Source organism: Hirundo rustica, chromosome 1, assembly GCF_015227805.2.
Source record: "Hirundo rustica isolate bHirRus1 chromosome 1, bHirRus1.pri.v3, whole genome shotgun sequence".
Taxonomy (NCBI): Eukaryota; Metazoa; Chordata; class Aves; order Passeriformes; family Hirundinidae; genus Hirundo; species Hirundo rustica.
This window is the reverse complement of record NC_053450.1, coordinates 123,161,677-123,186,892: the sequence shown is the minus strand read 5'-3', so window position 1 is coordinate 123,186,892 and position 25,216 is coordinate 123,161,677.

Below are 25,216 nucleotides of genomic sequence, written 5' to 3'. Positions count from 1 at the left end.
TAGCCAAGAAGCAGCAAACAAAGAAGGTCTTTTGCATAGCGTGCCTGTTGCTAACAGAAACAAAGATAGCGCGGGCACACGTGAACAGAAGAAAGAGGGAATTAAAGCTAGTCAGAACGCTTGCCAAAAAGCACATTCTTTTAAGGAACACAGTTTAAAAGGGGGAAGAAAGGGGCAGCTCAGCCCTGAGGGAAAGGGGCGGAGGCCCAGAGGGAAGGGATGGCCCAGCCCTGAGGGAAAGGGGCAGGGTCGGAGCCCGACCAAAAGGCTCCAGAGCCCTGAAGCAGCCAGTCAGTCGACTTCCGACTCTGATTCAGACTCTGGTTCAGAGGACTGGGACAGCCGGTCCTCTGCTGCCGGCTCTGGCTCCCGCTCCGACAAAGAAGTAACAGTATATAAAATCAGTAACAACAATGTTTCTACTTGGGTTGAGGGGAAGTCAGAAAAAGAAGAACTCCTCTCACAGACTGGAGGAAGATAAAAATGGCATGCGCCGATTGGGGTCCATCAGCCGCACTGGCTTTTCCAGTCCTAGTGGGGGGGGGCAGGTGGAAACCAGAGAACATACTCACCAGTAAATCCTAAGGATGTCCAAGAGATTGTTAAAGCAATAACTGACAGAGGGATCAATTCAGCTATGGTTTCTGCTCTCATTGATAGTGTTTTTGGAGGGGATGACATGCTCCCATTTGACATAAAGCAAACCTGCAGATTGATTTTTGATGGGGCAGGGATGATAGTTTTTAAACAAGAGTGGGAGGACAATTGTGCAAAGCAACTAGCTCTGGTAACCGGTGCAGATCATCCGCTACACGGCTCCAGCCTGCAGCGGTTGATGGGCACAGACCCAACCATGATCACCCCCCAGGCACAAGCCGAGGGCCTACGGGCCCACGAGGTCATGACAACTACCCGTGCTGCCAGGGAAGCTATTCACTCTGCTTCCATGGTCATTGCTAAATCAATATCATGGTCCACAATAAAGCGAAGTGAGAATGAAAGTTTTACACAATTTGTAGATTGGCTCCAAGCATCACTTGACTCCTCAGCTTTGCCTTCAGAGGCAAAGGGTCCTGTGTTAGCAGAGTGCCTGCGCCAACAATGCAACTCAGCCACTAAGGACATTTTAAGGTCATTACCACCCAGGCCCAACCTCGCAGACATGATCAGGCATGTTGCAAAAGAGGAACATTTTGCCCCAATCCAAGCAGCCGTGTGTACCGCAATAACTAGTGAAATGGCATGCTTTAAATGCAGCCAGGCATTTAAATTGGGTGAATGTGCAAATTATCAGACTCCTACCTTCAGTACCCCGATCATTTAGACCCTATCAGATTCTCACAGCATGCAGACACAAGAGGGAGGCCACACCTAGCACCTCCTCCTCATCCAGTCCTTTAGCTATCTACCAAAAACCTAAGTCAGATCCTTACAATCTATTTCTTAATGTGTTAAATGCTACCTTTTTGTCATTGAACAAATCCAATCCAAACTTTACAAAATCATGCTGGTTATGTTATAATGCAGAACCTCCTTTTTATGAGGGCGTTGCCCTTGATGTTCCTTTCGAATATTCTGCAGCAGATAATCCACAGAACTGTAAGTGGGACACCCCCCGGAGGGAAATTACCCTGAGTCAAGTCACAGGCCGAGGCAAGTGCTTTGGCAATGTAACCTTAGCAAGGCAAATGGGCAATATCTGTGCTGAGTTCATCCAACCTAGTCAAAAGACTGATAAGTGGGCAGTCCCGTTCGTACCAGGAATGTGGGTCTGTGAACAGTCTGGAATAATCCCCTGTGTGTACCTTGGTAAATTCAATAACCTTGCTGACTTTTGTGTCCAAGTTCTGATTGTTCCTAGAGTTCTGTATCACCAAGAAGAAAAAATGTATCACTTTTTAGAAGAAACCATCCAGCTCCACAAAAGAGAAGTAATGACAGGTATAACCATTGCAATGCTCCTTGGCCTAGGGGCTGCCGGTACAGCCACAGGTGTTTCAGCTCTTGTGACCCAACACCAAGGACTTTCTCAGCTCCAAATGACAACTGACGAGGACTTGTTAAGAATTGAAAAATCGATCTCCTCTCTGGGGGAATCTATCTCCTCGCTTTCAGAAGTCGTCCTGCAGAACAGGCGAGGACTGGACCTCTTGCTCATGCAGCAAGGAGGCCTGTGTGCCGCCTTGAGAGAAGAATGCTGTTTTTATGCAGACCATACCGGAGTCGTTCGAGACTCCATGGCCGAACTGAGGGAAAGACTGGCCCAGAGAAAGGGAGAGAGAGAGGCCGAACAAGGATGGTTCGAGTCATGGTTCAATCAGTCCCCATGGCTAGCCACCCTTGTTTCCACCCTAACAGGCCCTCTCACCATAATACTTTTAGTATTGATTTTTGGGCCTTGCATTTTGAACAAGTTAGTGTCGTATGTTAGAAGCCGTTTAGAGAAAGTCGACATCCTATTTGTCGAATGCCTGCAATTACCATGAAGCGCACTTATTACTGACATGTTATATCACTTTGTATCCTATTATACTAACTTTAACAGCTTTTGCATTTTTATATTCCACCTACCTAGGCACACCCCCCCCACCTAGAACCGCGGTTCCACCTACCTAGAACCACCCCACCTAGAACCACGGTTCCACCTACCTAGAACCTCGGTTCCACCTACCTAGAACCGCCCCACCTAGAACCTCGGTTCCACCTACCTAGAACCGCACCACCTAGAACCACGGTTCCACCTACCTAGAACCGCACCACCTAGAACCGCGGTTCCACCTGCCTAGAACTGCCCCACCTAGAACCCTGGTTCCACCTACCTAGAATCCTGCAAGGAACAGTATTAAGGCTAGGTTGCCAATGGTGAGGCAGAATGTAGTTGTTGGTAACATTTTTTTGTAATCCTCCTATTTTTCGGATGTCTTGTTCTCCATTAAGGTTGTGGATGATGGAGCCTGGGCACAGGAATAGTATGGCTTTGAAGAATGCATGAGTTGAAATATCAAGGAAGGCTAGTTGTGGGAGGTTGAGTCCGATGGTGACTATTATGAGGCCTAGTTATCTTGAGGTGGAAAAGACCTAGAACCGCGGTTCCACCTACCTAGAACCGCGGTTCCACCTACCTAGAACCGCACCACCTAGAACCGCGGTTCCACCTACCTAGAACTGCCCCACCTAGAACCCTGGTTCCACCTACCTAGAATCCTGCAAGGAACAGCATTCCTATTAAGGCTAGGTTGCCAATGGTGAGGCAGAATGTAGTTGTTGGTAACATTTTTTTGTAATCCTCCTATTTTTTGGATGTCTTGTTCTCCATTAAGGTTGTGGATGATGGAGCCTGGGCACAGGAATAGTATGGCTTTGAAGAATGCTTGAGTTGAAATATCGAGGAAGGCTAGTTGTGGGAGGTTGAGTCCGATGGTGACTATTATGAGGCCTAGCTGGCTTGAGGTGGAAAAGGCGGTGATTTGCTTGATGTCGTTTTGGGTGAGGGCGCATGTAGTGGCAAATAGTGTGGAAAGAGCTCCTAGGCACAGGCATAGAGTGAGGGCGGTTTGGTTTGCATTAAATAGAGGGCGGGTTCAGATAAGGAGTAAGATTCCGGTCACTACTATCATGCTGGAGCGGAATAGAGCGGAGATGGGGGTTGGGCCTTCTATGTGAGGTGCCAAAGGAAGAGAAGACCACCAAACATTGTACTTGGCCTCAGTTGTGGAGAGACTCAGCATAAGGTGGGACTCCGGTGGACACCTGGGGTATGGAAATCCAGCAGAAGCCTGGGAGGGTATTGAATGGTTTGACTGGGCCTTTCTGAACACATCTGTGCCTGCAGAAAATGATAATTTACTTTGATAACTTCAAAGCTTTAAATAAGCAAGTAAGGTTTGCAGTAGCGGGAAAGGTGCAGTTTTGGTGCATATGTAGAGGATGGAGAACTAGAAACATGATGCAACTACTGAGAGCGTACGTGATGCAACAACTCCCCAAAAGGACTGGCAAAAGACAATCTCAGCCTCTGGAGCTGATACATGTGAATTTCACGGCTAGGTATACGGAAGACAAAGCCTCAGCAAACTAGAAGGTCAGTGTCACCATGCAAGAAGAGTAATAATCACAGCCCATAGTAACCTCATTGATTCACACTGTATAGCATCATCATGAGCAGATCCCATGGGGAGCCCTTTTTCCCTGTTTTCTCCCTTGCCAGGAGACATCGTTCACACCAGTTGAGCATGACTTACGTGACTTAGTACAAAGAATAACCAAATACACCTCTCAGTCTACCACTCCCTTTCACCACCTCCACTGTCACTGTATACACTGTGTTTTAAGAAAAATACACATCACGCTGAGGTTTAAAATGCCATGTTGTATCTTGCTGTGACGAACTCCATCAGTGCTGGGGGAAAGCTGACTCTTTCAGACTGAGAAGCTATGCTGAAAGCCCAAGAGGCCAAGCCCAGGAGCTCACTTATCAGTGTACAAAGCTGTCATCATACAGAGCAGGACGACTGAATGACAGGGCAAGGCTGTGAAAACAGATAAAGTTTCCTTAAAAACCCTACCAAAAAAAAAAAAAAAAAAAAAAAAAAAAGGCAAATCAGTGGTTGCAGTCACACTGCATTATTCCTTAAGACACCTATTTAAAGCCATTTCTTTTGTTCTAACTACCCTAGCGTGCTGCAAATGTTTTCTGGTCTATCTATAGAGTGAGGGTGTTTTCATGCCAAGTACTACAGACCACACAGAAAAAGCTGGAATTAATGGAATTTCAGCATTCTGCATTGCTGATCTACTTAGCAATGCATTTTTGAGGACATTTTAAAAGTTGTTTAGCTGACTGCCAAAAATGAGGATCATTAAAAATAGATTCGCAGCTGTTTGGGAAAGCTGAGATATAATTTTGTCTTCATTATGCCTTATTGCAGATGTTATTGATTTAGTCTCGCTGCATTTCGGTGAGCAATATCAATTCATGCTGTCTTGGACTTTGGAAGCTGGGAAGTCCACTTATGCTTATTCTTACGGCTCACAGTATAGAAGATGGGCAAATAAATATGAAGTAAATTTGGAAGACAGCCTCTTTGTGTGGCAGCACTCTTGTGCAGGTGATCAGAGCTGATAAGCTCCTCAAAACATCCCTATACAGCGAGCCTCAGATTGCATCAGAATTTGTACAAAATATGCCCTGAAACTAGCACTTGAATTTTCTGCTCCAAGGGACTTTCCTTTAGCGAGAGTTTTCCCATGCAGCTGCAGAAATGGAGTACATTTATATATGGTTATATACATGTTCGCGAGTATGTACATGCGTGATCAAATCCTGCTTTGTGTGGCATGCATGAAGATTAAACTCCTTTTGCCATAATCAGCTTAAACAGGAGGAGAAGTCTAAATTTCCTGCTATCTGATCACTACTGCAGGAAATGTTCAAGAATTCCTCTAGCAGAAATATTGAATACATAATTCCTGGAAGTTTCATAAGATGTATATGTAAAAGCACAAAGGACAAGGCCTTAATTAAAAAGTTGTAATAGTAGCATGAGCACTGAATCATGCATTAAATAAACCCCTCAGTCACTCATTCTCAACAAGAACTGCACATCCACTGTTTTGATTGTGAAACACTTTTAGTGTTGCCCTTTTGGGCAGAGAACAGTATGCAAATAAATACCTTTCCTCTGCCCAGCTGGTTACTTTAAACAGTTGTGCTCCTTAACACCCTCACACTGACTTTGCTGAGCCTTCTCACTCAGCCTGGCTCAAATGCTTTGTAGCCACTCTCAATGGAGTGAAAGGCAACTAATGCTGCAGCCCTCTTCTTTATTGTGCTGAAGAAGACCTACGCATCACCAGCCTGTGGGTTGGGAAAGCAGCTGTGGCATTGTTCGCCGGCACTCGCTTCCCACATATGCTACTAGCCCGGGATGAATGAACCCACCACAGGCAATTGTCACCCACAGCATTTCTAAGGAGCTTTTTGTCCGCTTCCATCCCCTAACACTCGGCAGATCTCCTCGGCTAAAGTTAGTGCTGTGCACACTGCTGATTTTCACCTTAGGAGTGCTCATCCTGGAAGCCGTGTTGTGGGCCAGTCTTGCTGCTTCCCTCAAGCACAGATCAATCCGCAGCAAAGGAAAGGGACAGGCATTTTGCAAAGAACGCCTGGGTTTGGTAATTCCGTAAAATACATTTTTTCTCCAGAACTGGTGAGAATGCTTATCATTTTGCAGCCTCCATAAGACCTTCATAAAAGAGCTCAGGACTGCAGATCCCACACTAATATTGGCATGTTTTCAACCATGGTGGGCCTATGCACGTGAGTGACTGCACACCAATTCACAGATTGTCCCACAGTGTCTTAAAAGGAACCCAAAACTCTTCACAGACCAGAATATATCTCACACCCACAGAAGGATCTCTCTACAAAAGGACTTTTATGCACTGAAGCCTGAATTGGGATCATCTCAGAAGAACAGAGAGCTGAATTTTCCCTTGTGGCCCTGAGCCCTCTGCTGCTACCAAGACTAATAATCAAAAAACCATGCTTTGCTAATTTAGTTATAATTTAATTCAATTTAATTTAATTCTTTATCTGACAGAGTAGAGTGCTGAACTTCAAGCACAGGATCTCTGAGGGGAAGAAGAACAATTCTTGTGCTTAGGTTTATGTGTTTTGCTGCTCTGTATTTGTCCAGCCAGTCAACATTAGGGCTATGCATGGCCTCAGGACATACTATGAGCGCTGGCAGAACTCACTTTGGCCAAAAGAGACTTGCACTTTTCTTTCTCACTTGTCCCAATCTTGGCCATGCAATCCTGTCCCTTGCCATGCACTGCTGATGATGCTCATCAGAAAAAAGGTGTGACAGAGTAGTGGAATTGCATGGTCAGAAGAGGAGCACAGGCAGGTAGAAAAGGATAGAAAAGGATAGAAAAATATAGGAAAGGACAAAGGCCTCTTGTCTTCCATCAGTGTGAATCTTTCCCTGGACTTGGTTGTCTTTTGAACTGATGCTGACATATTACTGTCACCAAAGAGACATGGAAAGAACTGAACATCAAGATCAGCATTTTCAGCATTTTTTCAACTAAGGATGAGAATTCTTGACCAAACCACCACATCTTTACAGAAGAAACACTTGTGCTTCAGCCAAGATATATAAATGTGTATTGGAGAAGGGATACAGAGTGCTGTGTGTGAGATACTGTGTTTGCAGGAACATAAATCCTTTCGGACAGGAAAGCCTGCTTCCTTGTGCTTTGGCCAGGAACCCCAGCTGCCTCAGATAAAATGGACACAGCCCTTGCTGGCTGGCTGACACATAAAGGATGAAACCAGCACTTAAACACATGAGCTGCTATTGCCTTAACTTGTAGCCCAAGGCCATAACAGTACGTCTCTGCTGCAGGTTGGTGGGCTGCTGAGCAGTATCCTGATATCCCTTGCTATGTAACATCTTTCTAAGCCTCAACAAACAGTAGTAAAGGGCTGTCCCCATTACTTCTCACTCTGGCTTTGGCACATCAGCTCCACTGTGCCAAAACACACTGGTGGCCATCTAGTCCCATTACTTACTACTTTCTTCATTTGTCTTTCACATTACTCTAAGCCTGTGAATATCACCAATGGTATTTCTGCATAGGTTTGGTCACTCTTTTTTATCCTTTGATTGTTGGATTTTTCCCTAGTCACACATGCAAACTTAAATGGTGTGTTTCTTAGTGGCTCTGTGCGAGTATTTCCTAAGCCTTTCTGTGCACTTTCTGGCATTATACAGCTGGACCATGCTGACTTTGGGGAAACATCTGAAGCTCTCAGACCTATCTATCTTTATGCTCAGTTGCTATCTGATCTCTGGGGGCTCCACTGCTGTGTTCCCACACTCAGGCAGAGTTCCTTCCTGCTTCTTTTGCACTGATTAACAACCTCTTGCTTCTTCTGACTCCCAGCTTCCCATTGCTTAGTGGGTACTCTGTGCTCAAATTCCCATTCAATGCTCAACTGTTTTCAAGCTTTGCTGAGGAAATCTGTGATCTGTTTTCTGAGCACAGAATCATGACAGCCAGACCTTGTCAAGGGCATTGCAATATCTCGTTCTCAGTCCTTGCCTGTGTTTCCTTCAGGCTGCATCATTCTTGCTTAGAGATGGAGTAAAGAATTACTGTGGCTAATAACATGATGATTATTCAGAATTAGGTTCATATCTCATGATGCAGACAAGTGTCTCCATTTTTGTTCTTCTGATCACCCTGTACATACAACACTGTCCCAAATCCACCCTTCTTTGGGCATTCATGTCATGTCACTGAATCTTTCTTTTTTAATCTGTGTGGTTTTCCCCTGTGTGAGAAGCATGGACAGAGCTAATTGTAGAAGACTTCTCTCAGACAACTGCAGTGCAGGTGTAAACAGATCCCTTGCAGTCCCTTACAGATCCTTGCAGAGCCAATGGAAAGAGGTAATTTGCAAACATATCAAGCTGGTTTAGAAAGGTTAACATGCAACAAATAATGACCTACAGCCTACTGACAATATTGACTACATCTTCAGTGACTTAAAATGGAAATCCATCAACTCTATGTAGAGTTCAGTTACATGAATGAAGTTGCTCTGAAGTTGCTTAGCACTTTTAAAAAACCCTCATCTTGTGTTCTCATCCCTCAGCAGATACGACCAACTCATCTGCTGCTGCATTTGCAGCTGTTGATTGTCACAGTCCAAATGTACTGAACATTTTACTGCCTCCAGTATCCTGTTGTGTTTGATGCCTGATTTGATTACCTAGTGCTACCTTTGAGAAGAAGTTTTAGGCAGGGTGGTAAATGGTGTCTTTTATTGCATAGACAATTTGTGAAGCCTCACCAGGGAAAATGAGCAGTGTCATTTTCTCCCATTCCAGTCTAATGCTGAGTGCTGTTCACAATGGCTTATTCACCACATTGCTTGTTGTCAGAAGGCATGTTTCCCTATAGCCAAAGGCAAACTGGCAAAAATGTTCCCATCAAAGAAGGACAGGGAATGGGCCATTCTCAGCCCCGACATTTCTCCTTTCTATATTCACTTGATGCCTACTTATAAATGCTACAGTGTGGTGGCTTCAACACTGCTAGATACTGCTAGATTTCCTTTCCCAGTATCACCCTTTGCCTTATGTTGCTGCACAAAGTTGCAATATTTTATGGTATGTGCCAGATTTAAACTATCTTTATGCTTTCCAATGCCCACCTTCTGGGCTAGGGCTTCTGACTAAACCCCACCATGTGGCAGCTGCCTTACTGCTTTGCAGAACTCTGCGGCATGTGCACAGCATCTGGACATTTCCACTGATGGAGGCATTTCCTGAGTCTGAGTGTGTCTAAGAAGGAGGATGGAGCCCAGAAGAGATTTCCAGATGCCCAGATGAGCTGGCTTCATTCTCCTCTGCCGCATGTAGTCTGTGGCTGGTCTCTCACCCCTTAGCAGCTGCCATAGCTTGGTACCATAAACTTGCCTTTTACTCAGGTTTCCTTTTCTCTAGGGGTATGATTTGCAGCCATGAATGACAACTGATGCTAGACCTACTAGAGCCCTGCTTGTGCCTACCACCTGCCAGGGTAGAACAAGCTCTGTGGGTTTTCTAAGACCAGACAGGACTGGGCAGTGGATTTATTTCACTGCTCTGCTCTGTGCAGCAGGATGAGCCCACCCCACATCTCATGGATGTAACAGTTCTCCCTCTGCAGAGGAGTTGATGTGACATTGCCGCTGATCCCCATCCAGCTGGCACCCAAGTGGCCTCTGAGCCTGGAGCAGCTGGATGGTGGGCAACCCTCTGCCTTGTCTGTGGTCCCATGAAAGTCAGAGCGCAGAACTCCTCTGTAGTGAACCTTTGTCTGTCTGTCTGTCTTGTTGCTGCTTGAGTCACTGTTTTTTTCTTTGTTTGTTTTGTTGTTTCTTTCCCATAAGGGCCGCCCAGAGGTACAGAATCCTCACACCGGCACCTCATATAGGGCAGTCCTTAGGCACGGCCGGTTGGTCTCCACCCTGCCTGTGGTGAGGCTGTACATCCACCTGGTGTCCAAACGGTGAACTGAGGCTCTGCTTTCATTCCTCACACCTCGGGTATGTCTCCCTTTCTTCCTGTCTTCTTACACTTGCCGGTCAGGGAAGGTACTTCAGCAAAGGTTTTGCTCCTTTCCCAGAGGGGATCTGCTGCCCTGTAGGAAATCCTTCTCAAAGATCAGGTATTTTTATTGCAGAAATACTGGGTAGCAAGCCAGGTCCCCTATGCAATGGTGTCTCTGAACAGGGCCTTTCTGATGTAAACGTGGTAGGGCAGGGTTTGGGCCCTGCACACACTCACTTTCCTCAGCCCTCCTGTTCTCATGTGAAAGCCAGACCTGTCCAGATACTTTTTCAGAGGTGACATCAGCTCTTCCTCACTCAGAATTTACTTCTGCCAATTCCACCTTACTGATTTCATGTTCTTGCCTTTGCCTTACACTTTTTGATTAGTCATTTATCCTTTGTAGCATGATGACTGAAAGAGAGTAGTTTTAGATTAAATATTGGGAAGATGTTCTTCACTGTGAGGATGGTGAAGCACTGGCACAGGCTGCCCAGAGAAGCTCTGGATGCCCCATCCCTGGAAGTGCTCAAGGTCAGCTTGGGTAGGGTTTTGAGTATCCTGGTCTAGTGGAAGGAGTCCCTTCACACAACAAGAAGGTTGGAATGAGCTGTCTTTTATGTCCCTCCAACCCAAACTATTCTATAATTCTATGATGATTGTATGTCTGGGCCACATCCATGATCCATCAAGGCTGTTTTTGCTTTAACTACAGGGATTTTATTTTTTCCCCATTTGCAAATGTATTTACTTTTCTCAATCCCCACAAATAAAGTGATGGCAATCCTGTTTAATTCCCACCATATAATTCCACGCTCTGCTGCTACAATGACAGCACTTTTTAACTTCAGCTCAAATTAAAGTTGAAGTGTTATTGCTGTCGCTTTCAGAAACTAGGACCCACAAAGATCTAGAAAATTAATAAAAATAATAACAAAAAACGCTGGGGCTGGCAGCTGCACTTTGTGGCGGGCAGAAGTCATCACGTCAGCCTCGAGATGTGGCACAGGGACCCCGTGGCAGGGTGACCCCGGGGCACAGTGATCCCGGAGCACAGGGACTCCAGGGCATAGATTCCTGGTGGCACAAGGATCCTGGTGGCAGTGCCAGCCCGAGGCACAGGGACTCTGCTGGCACTGGGTCCCTGGTGGCAGTGCCAGCCTGAGGTGCAAGGACCCTGGTGGCACTGCCAGCCTGAGGCACAGGGTCCCTGGTGGCACTGCCAGCCCCAGGCACGGGGATCCTGGTGGCACAGGAACTCTGGTGGCACAGGGTCCCTGGTGGCAGTGCCAGCCTGAGGCACAGGGTCCCTGGTGGCAGTGCCAGCCCGAGGCACAGGGACCGTCGTGGCACAGGAACTCTGGTGGCACAAGGATCCTGGTGGCAGTGCCAGCCCAAGGCACAGGGACCGTGGTGGCACAGGGTCCCTGGTGGCAGTGCCAGCCCAAGGCACAGGGACCCTGGTGGCACAGGGACCGTGGTGGCACAGGGTCCCTGGTGGCAGTGCCAGCCCAAGGCACAGGGACCCTGGTGGCACAGGGACCGTGGTGGCACAGGGTCCCTGGTGGCAGTGCCAGCCCAAGGCACAGGGACCCTGGTGGCACAGGTACCGTGGTGGCACAGGGTCCCTGGTGGCAGTGCCAGCCCAAGGCACAAGGACGGTGGTGGCACAGGGACCGTGGTGGCACAGGGTCCCTGGTGGCACAGGGACCGTGGTGGCACAGGGACCGTGGTGGCAGTGCCAGCCCAAGGCACAGGGACCGTGGTGGCACAGGGTCCCTGGTGGCAGTGCCGGCCCGAGGCACGGGGACCTGGTGGCACAGGGCCCCGGTGGCGGCCCGGTGCTGCCACCTGGCGGCTGCGCGGGTGACTGCAGCGGCGGCGGGGGCCAGCGCCCCCCGGTGGCCGCGCGGCGCTGTTGGTGGCCCGGCGGCGACGGTCGCGGGGCGGCGGTGGCGATCGCGGGGCGGTGGCGATGGCGGGGCGGCGGTGGCGATCGCGGGGCGGCGGTGGCGATGGCGGGGCGGCGGTGGAGGCGGTCTCAGGGCGGTGGCGGCGGCGGTCTGAGGGCGCTGGCGGTCGCGGGGCGGCGCGCGGAGCCAGCGCGGGAAGCGGCGCTGCCGCGGGAGCAAAGCTCGCTGCGTGTGCGGCCAGCGCGGCACGAACCCGCGATGAGCGAGCCGGCCCCACAGGGGGCTTTGTTTGATTTCCCTCTGGTTTGTGTTTTCACAGAATCACAGAAGCATTTAGGTTGGAAAACACCTCTGAGATTGCCGAGTCCAACCTGTGACCGATCGCCACATTGTCAACTTGACCATGGCACTAAGTGCCGCATCCAGTTCTTTCTTGAATAGCTCCAGGGATGGTGACTCCACCGCCACTAGCTCATCCAACGTTAAATAAAGCTTTCCGTGAAGAAATTCCTCAATTCCTCTTTGATGTCCCACCTGAATCTCCCCTGGCCAGCCTGAGGCCGTGGCTTTGCCACAGGTCTCTTAAAATCTGTGCTGGAATCATCCCAACAACTCTGTCACAACAAGCCTGGCCTGGATGCAGCGCTGGAGCCGAGCCTCTGTCTATCCCTCGCTCACAGTCACTTTCCCCCTCTCTTGTTCATGGTGGTACTGAAGCACCTCAACACCCACCGCAACAGCCTGATTCCTTTAAGACAGGTGAGGTGTGCTCCCTGTGGGTCTGGCACAGGTGCATCCTGTCACACTTTGGCATGCGAAGCACCATCTCCTGGGAACTTAAGGGGTGTCTGGCAACAAGCCAAAATGCTACATTTCCCCCCAGCCCCTTTCCATGACTCTTCCAGTCCGCTGACCAGGCAAATCCTGACTACACGACTGATACAAAGATTTTATGGCCTCTGGCTCCGGCCCAGCCTTGTCATTAATTATATTCAGGTAAAGGATCTGCTTTAAAAAGCAGGCATTATCTGTAGCCTAAGTTCTGTTAGGAAACAGGTTACCGAAAATACTGACAAGCAATGACAACCCCTATTATATAGGTATTACAATACTGGTAATAAAACTGACCAGTAAATCAGAACAGGCCAGACCACTGAAGTACAGAGTAACTGATTAGGAGTTAAGCTGGGAAAAAACCCAAATCCAAGCCCGGGCTTAAGCCTCAGGCCAATCTGTGTTTCAAATATTTTATATTATTTTTGCAAATATAAAAACAAAAATTACATCAGCATGGGTAGGAAGCTCCATTTGCCTCCCCTCCCCATCAGGAATCTTGCTTGGGCTGGAATTAATAAATACATCATAGACCCTCTCTTCCTCTTTCCCCTTTGCCCCAAAAATCCCTAGACTTTTTGAGATAGCATTGATCAAGTGCCATTCTTAAAATATGTTGCAAAAGTGAGCAGGTGAATTATTGCCTCCCTTGCCTATAGACAAAGCTACGGGTCTGGTGTCAAGATTTTTTTGGAGGTCTGGGGAAAGCAAGACTTGGAGGAGAGGAAAAAATTTTAAGACTGTGAAGGCCCTTGGGGCTCAGAGCTCACTGATGAGTGGGAGAAGGAAGCAATGTGATAAGAGGGGGAGGATGGAGGTGAGTGAGTAGGGCAGGATCCAGTATTTATGGTTCCCCTCATGCTGCAGGAACTGGCTGCCTCCCATACATTTGTGGCACTCATCTTCCTAAAGCTACCATGGGGAAGCAGCATCTCTGTTTTGCTGGCAGGGAAATGGGGCTTAATGAGTGACTGACCAGGATTAACAAATATCTGGACTGGAAATAGAACTCTGGCCATGGGAGGAAAGTAGATAAGGAGCAGGGAAAGGCAGGGGGAGGGAAACCCAAACAGCTGTGGCTTTTAAAGGTGGAAAAGCACTGAGAGCCTTGGGGCCTTCTTCAAACACCGTGGGACTCTGTCTCTTGCCAAAAATACTATTTGAAAATCCTGACACTCCTGTTCCATTGCAAAGAGACTTGTGGACAGGACTTGGCCTCTAAATCACAGCAAAAACCATACAAAAAACAAAAGCAACCTGAAGTTTGCCTGGCAAGAAAAGTACTTATCTAAACCTCAGCCACATGGCACATGGGATGTCGTGTTTACAATGGTGTCACCATGATTTCATAAGTGTTTGAGCCCATTCAGCATAACTGCAGATGACCTCACCCTAAAAATGTGAGGCTGACTCCACTGAGGCAGGCTGAGCAAGAGAAAGAGCCGTAGGGTAATGGGGAGCAACGCTGGGTGCAGCCCTTTCTCCTTAATACTGAGCCCCAAACTCACTACAAGGAGCTTCTGCACATGTGTCTGAAGGCACAAAAACCCCTCCCCAGACCACTGTTGCAGAAACAACCAGCGCTTCTACAGATGTCTCACGTTGCTCAAGTATTGTTCCAAGGTTATTGCTGCCTGGACACACGTGGGTGCAGCACAGGGAATACTTCTTCAGGGAGGAGCCTGCGCTAGCCTCAGGAGAATGGATTTGGTTTAGGCGTAAAGCTAGATAAACAAATGAGAAAGGCACTTTCCTCAGTGTATGCATGAGGGGATGTTCGTGGTAGTGACAGAGTCCATTTCCCATTTTCTCAGCACACCGGGTTTTTTTCTGGGCTTCAGGGTCTTTTTAAATTGTTTGAGTGCTGTTAACGTGTCTCTCAGCAGAGCCGCTTGATGTAGCTCAGGACAGTCAGTCAGAGAGACATTTGCAGCCACAGCAGAGCTAGACAACTGTTCCTTGTCAGGACAAGAGGTCAAGTGTGAGCCACTCCAGAAGGAGGCAGGGAGCCAGGACAGTCACCAGGGATTACATGTTACTGGGGACACCGAAAGGCAGTGAAGAGTCTCTTTTTTACAACCTACAGTTTATTTTTCAAAGGTTTGGGCTGCTCCAGCTGCTGCAATTGGGAGTGTCCTTGTTCTTGATCAGACTTGTGACAAGAGATCCTCCAACAGATTTGGTGATGTCTCACAGACCCTCATTCACCTTGCCCCTGCCTCCAGCTTACTGATTTGGAAAGATTTTAGCAAGCTTACTTAATTCACTTATTTTTGCAGAAAATAAAAACTTCTGCCCATTCAGAGTAGATTGGATCTCCTTTTAAGTCAGACACCCTGCAAGCTGCTAACACAAATATTTGCAGTGACACTAAGATGAAAAGAGCCGCATCTGGCCCACTCCACACCCTCTCGTTTAAACAGCAGCACACAATTCATATGCTTTAGTTATAAAATAGTAATGTCCTTTAAATTTGCATGGAGTGAACCCAGGAAACTATAATTAGAAAGAGTTTCTGGAAATGCAACAAGGAAATATTAATACAGTGCAAAAAGTGATCCAAAGCCTACAGCCCCGTAGAGATGTGTTGTCTAAAATGTTGTATTAGCTACTTTTTCTCTCTTAATCCAATAGGGCTGCGTCTCTGGAGCAATCCTTTGTGAACATTTAGCCTCCTTGACCATAAATCTCAGCTGTTTGACACCCAAGTTATTAAATTATGTTTGTGCTGTTATATCATAACATGGATGCTTAGCCATATATCATGCCCCCAAGGACAGCATAGGACTGGCAAATGGTAAAACAAAGTTCCTCCTTCCAGACCTCCTAAAAGCTGAGAGAATCTCTGTAGCTTGCTGGCAACACTGGCCTGCATTTGGAATTGTGTATGATTTCACTTAGTAGTAGACCATGATACACTTGCTTATTGTCTAGGTCATTACAGTGAGGCTACTTTTACAAGAAAAAACAAATCAGCAGTGCTAGCACACAGTAATTTCTTACTGCAATTCTTAATTGGCAATTCAGAGGGGTCATAAATGTTGTCATCAGTGATAAAATGTTGGGGACTAAACAGGACGGGGAAAAAACTGTATCATGGCATTTAATTATTTAAGGTTTAAGCTCTACTGCATAATCCTGTGAGTGTCTTCAGGAGCATTCTCTCCTCCAGTGCAGATGGAGGGATGTCTCATTCAAATACCATATGGATGCTGTCTATCAGTGGACTGTATGCCAGGGACCAGCTGTGGTTGCCTCCCAGTTTCTGCCTGCTGACTGACCCCGGGGTGTAGCACTTGACAGTCGGAAATCGGGAAGTTCACCCCAAGTAAGGCAGTGCCCTTTATGGTGAATTATGAAGTCAGTGATCTTTCTCTTGACATCGGAGATGAATAAAACCATCACATCTTGCCTCAAATCGTATTATGACTTCTTCTTGTGGCTGGTTCCAGTTGCTCTCACACCTTGCCTAAAGATATTTTGGACCTCCAGGGGCTAAAAGTCTTCAGGGTTAGCGCTGACACTTCCAGACTCACTTTTGGCTGTGGTGCCGGTGTGTGTGTGGCCACGGATGTTTTACAATTGCTGCAGGTGCCTCCAGAGGAGCCTTCGCAGGAAAAGTTCCTGCCAGGTGTATTTCTGCCCCTGTGAAAGGAGGAATATGGACAATTCCTGACATCCAGCGGGGGAGTTCTTACATCACACACCCAACAGTTCTTACATCACTTTCTCATTGCTCCAGCTTTTGCATGTGAAATTCTTGAAAAGCAATTTTTCTAACCACCTCAAAATCTGAACTAACTCTGTAACAGTGCCTTCCTCATTACCCTAATGTTTTTCTGGTTATCAGTCATTGAAGCTTATTATGTGAAAATTAGAAGTATTTTATTACCAGAAAATCCATTCTCTCCGATGTACAGACTTTTACAACCTGACATAATCTCTTAAAATCTGAATTGTTTGCCATGAAACAGACCTTTTTCCTTCATGCAGATGTCAGAGAATTTCAATTTCAGCTAATTCTTGCAATCCTAATGAGCTTCCTTCTCTAACAAACTGTCAGTGCTCTTCATGCTGTAATAGTTCCAGGAACAATTGGAAAGCACTTAGATAATAACATAAGGGTTTTTAGATCAATATCACTTTTGTAATGTGAAACTTTTGCCAGATCTCACTATCTAAACCATACTCTTTTTTTTTCCTTTGTTTTTTTTTTTGTGAGGCTTTTGATGAAAAGGTCCTAGGCACTGAGAAATCTTGATACAATTATGCCTGCTAAGAGGTGACAATCAAGGAGTTGATGGATAAAGTCCATTATATGATACTGGAAAATTCTAGTGTTGTAGCATTGTACAGATGATTTTTAAACAGGAGGCTGCTTCTTTTATGCACTTCACATGTTTTACTTTTTATTCTGTAAGGATTGCACACTCTTTGAATCTGACTGGAGGTAAACTTGTCTTATGAGCCCAACATAGATATCTCTCCTGTTCGTGTTAGTCAATATATTAAGAGTTATTTTATTTGTGTAGATTAGAGCTTGCATTGACAAAATGGGGATTTTTTGCTGACAAGTCAGGCTGATTGAACTGTACTACCTTCCAGAAAAATAAATATCAACTCAGGTGGCAAGGCCATGCCTAATCCAAAATTGCAACAGTGCCTGGGAAAAGTTCCTGGATTTAAGAGGCTTCTTATTTGGCACAAGGAAGGTGGATACAAAACTGCTGTCATGAAACTTACATTACCTGTCTCCAGACAGCTATTTCTGAATTGATTTCTTGTTCACATTGTCTCTTAGGCTTTTTTCTTTCCTCTGTAGAAATGCCAACCTCCTGTTCATTTCAGGATTTCCAGGGCTCTGGAGTTAGTTCCTTGGGTGGTACTGCAACATGCCTCCTGGAATTTCAACCATATGCTGTACTTTTCCAGAGTAAATCTGCTCAAGGTCTACATGCCTTTGAAAGCTTTAGGATTTCCTTTGATCTGCTGTGAAACCAGAGGATGCCCTGTGTGGTTTTCAGACATCTCTATTCTTATGTGAAGGAAAAGCGTGGATACCTCTCATAGGCATCTTTCTGAATGGAAAAAAAGAAGTTCTCGGGGAAATGTCTGTAGTTTGCCCTATACCTGTTTCAGATTCATCAGCCTTCCACTGGGGAAGATCCTGCCCTTCTTCTACATGTTTTTTGAGGGGTTTTTGGTATGTCTTTGGGCAAAGTACCGTATTTTTCCCTGTTTCAATAAATCCCTCAAAAATAAACTTTTGAGCTCTATAAAGCAGCTGCTGCTTAGTACCATTACTTGACCCACCACTGACAAGTGCATTCAGATTAAGAGGCTCGGCACCTTCCTTGGGCATGTTATCCCTGGCAGGGCTGTTGTTTTAATGCTTCTTCTTTCTGTGCTATTTTAACACCATTCTTTTGTGGTTCTCCCTATTCAGCCCATCTGCTTTTAAAGCTGATGTAAGGTTGCTGTTTCCTAACACCACTTTTAAACAGGACAGTAAAAAAATTGCAATTCCCAGTTAAGCCCCTACTCAAAACTTTAAGGCCCCTCCTCCTATGCAATCACACTTTAAGTCAAAAAGCACCAGGCAAAAGTTGCAAGCATGCTCTGAACTGCGTAAGGTTTCCCAATTGGGGTTCATTCCAGTACAATGGGTGTTAGAAGGGCTCATGTCTGCCTCTATAGGAAGGAGCCTTGGATCTGCTGGGCTTGTCTCTCTACCATGAATCACAAGCAGTGAAGGACCGTGGCTCCTGCTCTGATTCCAGTACAGCATGTTCCTTCGCTGTGAGGCTGAGGGGGTGGAGAGGTCTGTCCAGTTTACTGCACCATCTGCTCTGTTCAGCCAAATCGCTTAATCTTAACCAATTTCAAAGGGAATGAGGTCAAAACTTCAGAGGTGACCTTAACTCTTCATAAAATATTTGCTGTCTCAGATGTTATGAAGAAAAGGTTGTTTCAGAGGAGCAGGGATCACTTGCCAGGATTCCTCCTGACACCGAAATGCACTTCCTCCTCCTTCTGCGAATACCAGAAAGCTCATCACTCCTCGGTCCCTGGCAGCAGCAGGAACCCACCCTTATAATCTCCCCCAGCTTCCTCAGCACTGCAGCTTTCCTGGCACCCCATGCCTCTGGATTACATGCTCATCTTCTTACCCATTTCTCATCTCTTGAGTGCCCAGGATGCAGCTCTGTACAACTGGACCTCCCTGCGTGTTTTTCACTGCCATACGTCCTATAATCAGCTGGGGCTCCCTTTATCTATCCCACCTAGACCCCTCTGGGGTGAGAGCCATTTGGGACCTATTCCAGGCTCTCCCTCAGCTAGTCCTTCCCTGCCCAGCCCTTCTCCAGATGTATAGTGAAAGTGCCATTAACTAGCTCCCAAGCACTTCCTAGCAGAGTTTCTCAAAATAAGATTCTTCCTTTTCTTCATCCTCCCCAACACTAGATCAGATGACCATTCTTGAAAAAGATTACTTTGTAATTTACAGGTACAGTAATACCGCTTTTTTATACACAATACCCACAGAAAATCCTTTTTTTTAACATTTGCTCAGAGCTCTTCAGGACCTTTCTCTTTCTTGTGTCTGGTCATGAGGAGAAAGCACAGACACATTTGGAACATGAGGACAATAGCCTTTCAGAACAGACTATATTGCTAGACACACCTTTCACACAAGTATTCTGAGCTTGATCCTGCTTTTCAGCAGGGGATTGTCCCAGAGCTGGATTTCCCCTAGACGGGAGCCAGGAAGGAGTGGTGCTTCCACCTTCTGCATGGCCCACAACTAGCAGGACTCAGACAACTGGGGTTTCAATCCTGAGACAGAAGGAGACAGAATCCCAGTGTGGGCTTTGAAGGGGAAGGGTCATTTAATGGTACAGACCCCTGACCTCCCCTCAGAAAGGGAAGATGTGAAATATTTTTATGTTCATAATTCTTTGGAGGGAGGACAGTGCCTAAGAGCCAGGCAGATGAGAGACAGCCAGCAGCACAAGTGCAGTTGTGCGCCATTTTTGTGGCAACAAGGGAACAACGTGTGCTGTTTTAGCACCACACCCTGGCTTGAAACACAGCCAAGGAAAACAAAGGATATCAGAAAACCTGGGGATGCAAAAGGCTGCTTTTTATCAGCCTCTTCTATCCTACATAGCAGAGGTTGGTTCAAACCTGGACATTCTGCTAGGACTCTGTCTTCAAAACATCAGATACCTGAAAGTTTGTCAAATTTCATCATCATTTAATGAAAGACATTACCTTTTCCTGTGAGCCTTGCTTCACTCTGAAACAGAAGATATGTTACTTTTTTAACTAATCTGTTCTTAATGTCCTTTAATCACAATTTCATGGTGATAAGAGGACTTTAAAAACTCTACAAAGAAATTACCTTCCGTGATGAAGCTCTAGATATGCAAGCAGGGTTCTCTTCATGAGTTGTTATTCCTTGGGGGCCTTTCTTGAGCTTGCTTAGGGTTTTTTCACAGAGAATATGAGTACCATGAAAGGAGAGCTGAGGGTGACCTGGCATTTCTGGGTTCAGGTAGTTGGAGACAGATCTGCTGCCACCAGAGGAGGAAGTTAGGTTTGGAAAGAGAGATGTCTTTCAAGAGGGAACAAAGCTTTTTGCAAGTGTACAGACGTGGTGGAGTCCAACAAAGAGGTCAAAATTTGCTATGTACAATGCTTTGGCTGCTTTTTGGCCGAAGGCTGCTGCTGAAAAAGACTTTTCCCGTTCATATGATTCTTGCCTTTTGCTGGGACATCTCAGACCCCGCAGGAGTGGAGGAGTAGAGAAGTGATTTGATTTGCATCAAGCCCTACAATCCTAAGTCAAATGAGAATCCAGGGTGCTGTTGCCATCAAGATCCTCTGACATTCAGTGAAAAAAAACCAACAGAGCACCATTCCCACAGGGAGACCAGGCTTTTGCTGGTGGCACTTTCCATCTTTCCCAGTGGAGCTCTCATGAATGCCATACAGCATCAGCGCTAACACAAAGCCCATTGACTCCATCCCCTCTGGCACAGAGCCTGCTGCCAGGCCCCCCGCAGTTGCTCTGATTTTGCAGGATGCAGAGGAGTGAGATCACTGTGTTGAATTTTGAGGAACGGCCAGCAGATGGGAACAATCAGATAAAGCCAGTAACTATCAGTGAGGAGGAAAAAAATCTAATTAAATTCTCCTGAGAAACATGAGGGCTAAGAAAGACCTTTCTTCCTGGTGCTGTCCAACCACTGCTTCAAACCTTCACCCAAAGGAATGAAGCCACTGCCCAGCCCACCTGCCTGAGTGAACGATCACAGAACTATGTGGAGGCAGGATGGGAGAGGTACATCCTCTGCCATTGCAAATACAGGAACGCCTGGAGGAGATCTGGCAAACAGCTCCCTCGAATCCTTCCTGGAAAGCCAGCATGTGCCTCAGAGGTCAGTGAAGCACAGAAAGCCTGCAGAACGGAGCTGCTGGTTTTGGTCAGGCTGGCAAAGGGGAAGCAGGAAGAGGTGGAGGAGAGCAAAGTTTTGTCATGGTGTCATGAGGACAAGAGTAAGACCAGCCCTGTGGAAAGGGCCCTCAGCTCTGCCTCCATCTTTGGGAAAGCATGGTGTGGGAACACAGCACTACCCGGGGGAGAGCGAGGCAGAGATACTGACAAAACTTTTCCGTGGACCCTCAGAATTCCACGTCCACGTAAGTAGACCCTGGCACAAATGAAGAAGTTGGTGCCAGCACTGTAAGCTCTTTGAGACAAGGACCACCATCGTTTTGTCTGGCATTTGTGCAGTCTCCATCACTGCAACAACCTGGAAAATAACTGGATATTTTCCACACAGTTGCACTATTAAATGGTCTGTTATTATTAGTCAGGTAACAACAAACACTAATAGCATAAATTTCAATACCTTTCAAGATGAAACAAATGAACAGAGCCTGCGGTTTCTATTTCTTACTATGAAGTTATGTTCATTTCTAGACAATATTTCTCTTTTTCTTCTCAAATGTAACTTAATTCAAAAGAAGATGACATTGATTACTCCCCAGGGGCCTTTATTTTGTCTGTGCCTGATGCCTGCAGGAGTCTCCCATGGTGGTATAATGGCTTATAGAGGGCTATTTAGGTGAGTTAGTGCTTTTCCAGGTTGCAACTCCAGTCCCAGGTTTCTTGCAGAGTGTTCTATCTCCATGGGAAACTGCACACAGGGGCACAGCGAACACAGCATCACAAGGGGAAATCACCCTCTTTTTCACAGCAAGAGCAGATCAGAAGGACTTTAAAAACCTTGTCTCAGGATAAACCTGGAAAGAGTAATTCTGAGAACATCTGAGGCATGTGCATCTCCTGCAGACAAAAGTGCCTGAATAGCAGCAAGTGGTTTTAGTCCCAAACCCCAAAGAAATTTACATCACTATACCTACGTATAGGTCTTTGAAAGAAGCCGTGCAAGGGTTGGAGTCGGTTCACAGGCTGATGCAGAAGTTCATCCTCAGTAAATGACAGCATGCCCCTTGGGAGAGGTTAGTACTGTCATCATCATCACCATCACTTTTTAGTTGTGACAAAATGAGACAAATTACTTCAGTGACCTAGCCCAACAGAGTCACAGTGTTCATAAGGGAGCATAGCAGCACACAACACCTGGGGACAAAAAGAAGTGACTTTCAAAAAAAGCACTGGAATTTGAAATGGTTCCTGTGCAAATAACCTATTGCATCTGTGACACTTTGTTCTGGTACTTAATTTCCTGGCATCACTTACCACACAATTTCTGTTCCCTGGCAATAACTAACAACACTACCTGTGCTGTTGCAGGCGGTTCAGTGGTTTATACATCTTCCTATAAGCAAGTAATTTGTTTTCTCAATGGGATGTATTTGCCAGAGATTTTCAACTGTCCAAACAACTCCCTCCCTTGCTCATGATCTCACCACTGTGTACCCATTAGGCTGCTCTCCAGACCAGAAAGACCATGGTGACATTCACTGCTGAGTGCTGGCCTGTGCTCTTGTGATGAAGAGCTAAGCTGAAGTTGGCTTGAGAGAGAAGCAGTCAGCTTGGAGGAGTTTAGCATCAGAAATGTTTATATCAGCTATTTCTGTGAACTAATGTGAAAACAGGGCTGGCTGGGTCAGTGTTTGGCAGATGGGATGAAAAGGAGGGTAAGGAACATGGGGAGCTTTGCTTGCCGCTTTACATCCATCTATGAAACAAATGAGATGGTTGCTCTGGCCAGAATCTTCGCCTGGGGAGAGGGAGACAGGACAAAGAAAGTCAGAAAGCTGTAGCTCTGCTGCATTTGTGCTACAACATATGCTTCTCGCCTCCAGCTCCTGCAGTGGAACAAAGCCTCTCGGGGCGGCATTGCAGCCTGTGCAGAGGACGTGGGACACCTTTGTCACCGGGTCACGTGCCTGGCACTCAGCAAGAGGCATCCCCAGGGCAGCGTGTGCCCACGGGGTGGAGAGCACTCACTTTAACACATTTCTCAGAGGGTCTTATACGAAACCCTTCCAAAACAGACTGTGCCTTTCCAGTCCCACCACTGGCTTTTTCCCCGTCATAGATTTTTGATAAAAGGGTTGATCACACATCTCTTTTAAACCTGGAACAATTTTCCATTTGGATAGATCTCCTCTTTGAAAAGTGTTTTTTGGGAAGGGGGAAGGAAAAGAAAATGTTTTGAAATGGTCAAAGTGCCCCACGCCTGTGATTTCTGAATAATAAATCCATTTTCTACTTCAAAAGAATATTTCTTGTTTGGAAAATGTATGGCATTGAAAAAGATGTTTACTCTAGAGAATATTAACATTAAAATTAATTATTTGCAAGCAACCAAATGTGTGGGGTTTTAATGCTTCTTAATTAAAGAAGTATCTTTTCTATCTATAATTGTGTTGCTGAACATTTTTACTGGTTTTGACTTTTAGTCCTGGTTTAGGAAGGGCAGAGAAAAGGTCAGGATCCCTGTGAAAGTATTCACAGGAACTGAAGAGAACATTTTCCCACACAGCTCTATGATCAAAACCTTCAGAAGCTGACAGATTACTGATTAGGCTTTCCTGTTCTTGAGCAAGGATCACCGTGTTGCAGAGCATTTCAGGATAGAGCAGAAAGCACCTCTCATCATGTTGTTAAAGATGTTTTTCTACACACAGAACAAGTATGTTCCCAAGATGTCTCAAGTGAAAGACTCTAAAATAAAGAGCAAAATTGACGTTAGTAACCTCTGACTTTCAACCTCTGTGACTTGAGTCTTCAGATATCATGAAACTGGCTTTAAAATTACATGAGAAATTCTTTAAGATATTTAACTTTCCTTCTTGATTATTTTGTGAATTCCATGGCTATTTTCAAGCTTTTCATTATCTGTACCAGTGCCAGGAATTTATCTCACCATGCATGAGAGCTGAGAGCCCGAGCAGAGAGGGCTGCAGGGGGAGGTGGGGCAAAGTGGGCCCCTGCACAGCTCTGCAGCAGTTGCCATCCTTTGGGCACTGAACTCTCTCTCTGAAAACATCAGCAGGCGGTCTTCTGAAAGTTTGTGCCTGAGGGCATCTCCCAGAGGTACCAGCACCTGGAGATGGGAGAATGGTGAGACCTGTGGCAGAGAATACGCCTTGCAAGGGCAGTGTTCCCAGCTCTTTCCTGCATCCCGTCTCACTCAAGTTCTAAAAGTATAACAGAGAGGTCTTTGACCAGAGTCATTTCAATATCAATGAAAAATGGGTCACGACAGAGAATATCAAGCCAGGTGTTTGCTCTGGGTTTTATCGTGAGAGATTGAAAGTAAGATTCACTCAGCTCTAATCAAACTGTGGAAAAAAAAAAAGAGAACAAAGCAAGCCTGGAACCTCTGAAACTCTGCCTTATCTCAGCAATTCCATCTTCAGTCAGAAGAGAGCAGATCTGCGGGGACCCTTACTGGATCTCTGGTAATTTTTGTGGCATTCCTTATACAAACACTAGATCAGAGTGTGATTCTCTTCTGTAGGAAAGCTTGCCTATAGTATTTACAAAAAAAAAAAAAAAAAAAAGGCGCAAGCATCACAAGCATTTAACCAGCACCCAAATCTTATTTCTGTTGCTAAAACAGTCTGCTAGCCTGTGACCTTCCTCAGGGCCATCTCAGGGCCTGACAGTCTAAAGGATCTTCCTTCCCTTTCTCTTACAGACCAAGGAAAAAGACGCTGATAGCCTTTCACGTACTAGGATGAAGTATAGCTGACCAAGAAAGTATGGAACCACAGGAAAAAGTGAGGCCACTGCTTTTGTAAAGGGACACATTATTTGGCTTTTGCTGAGTCTTGCTGTTACTGTGTTTGAGTCAGGGTCCTTTGTCTCTTCAG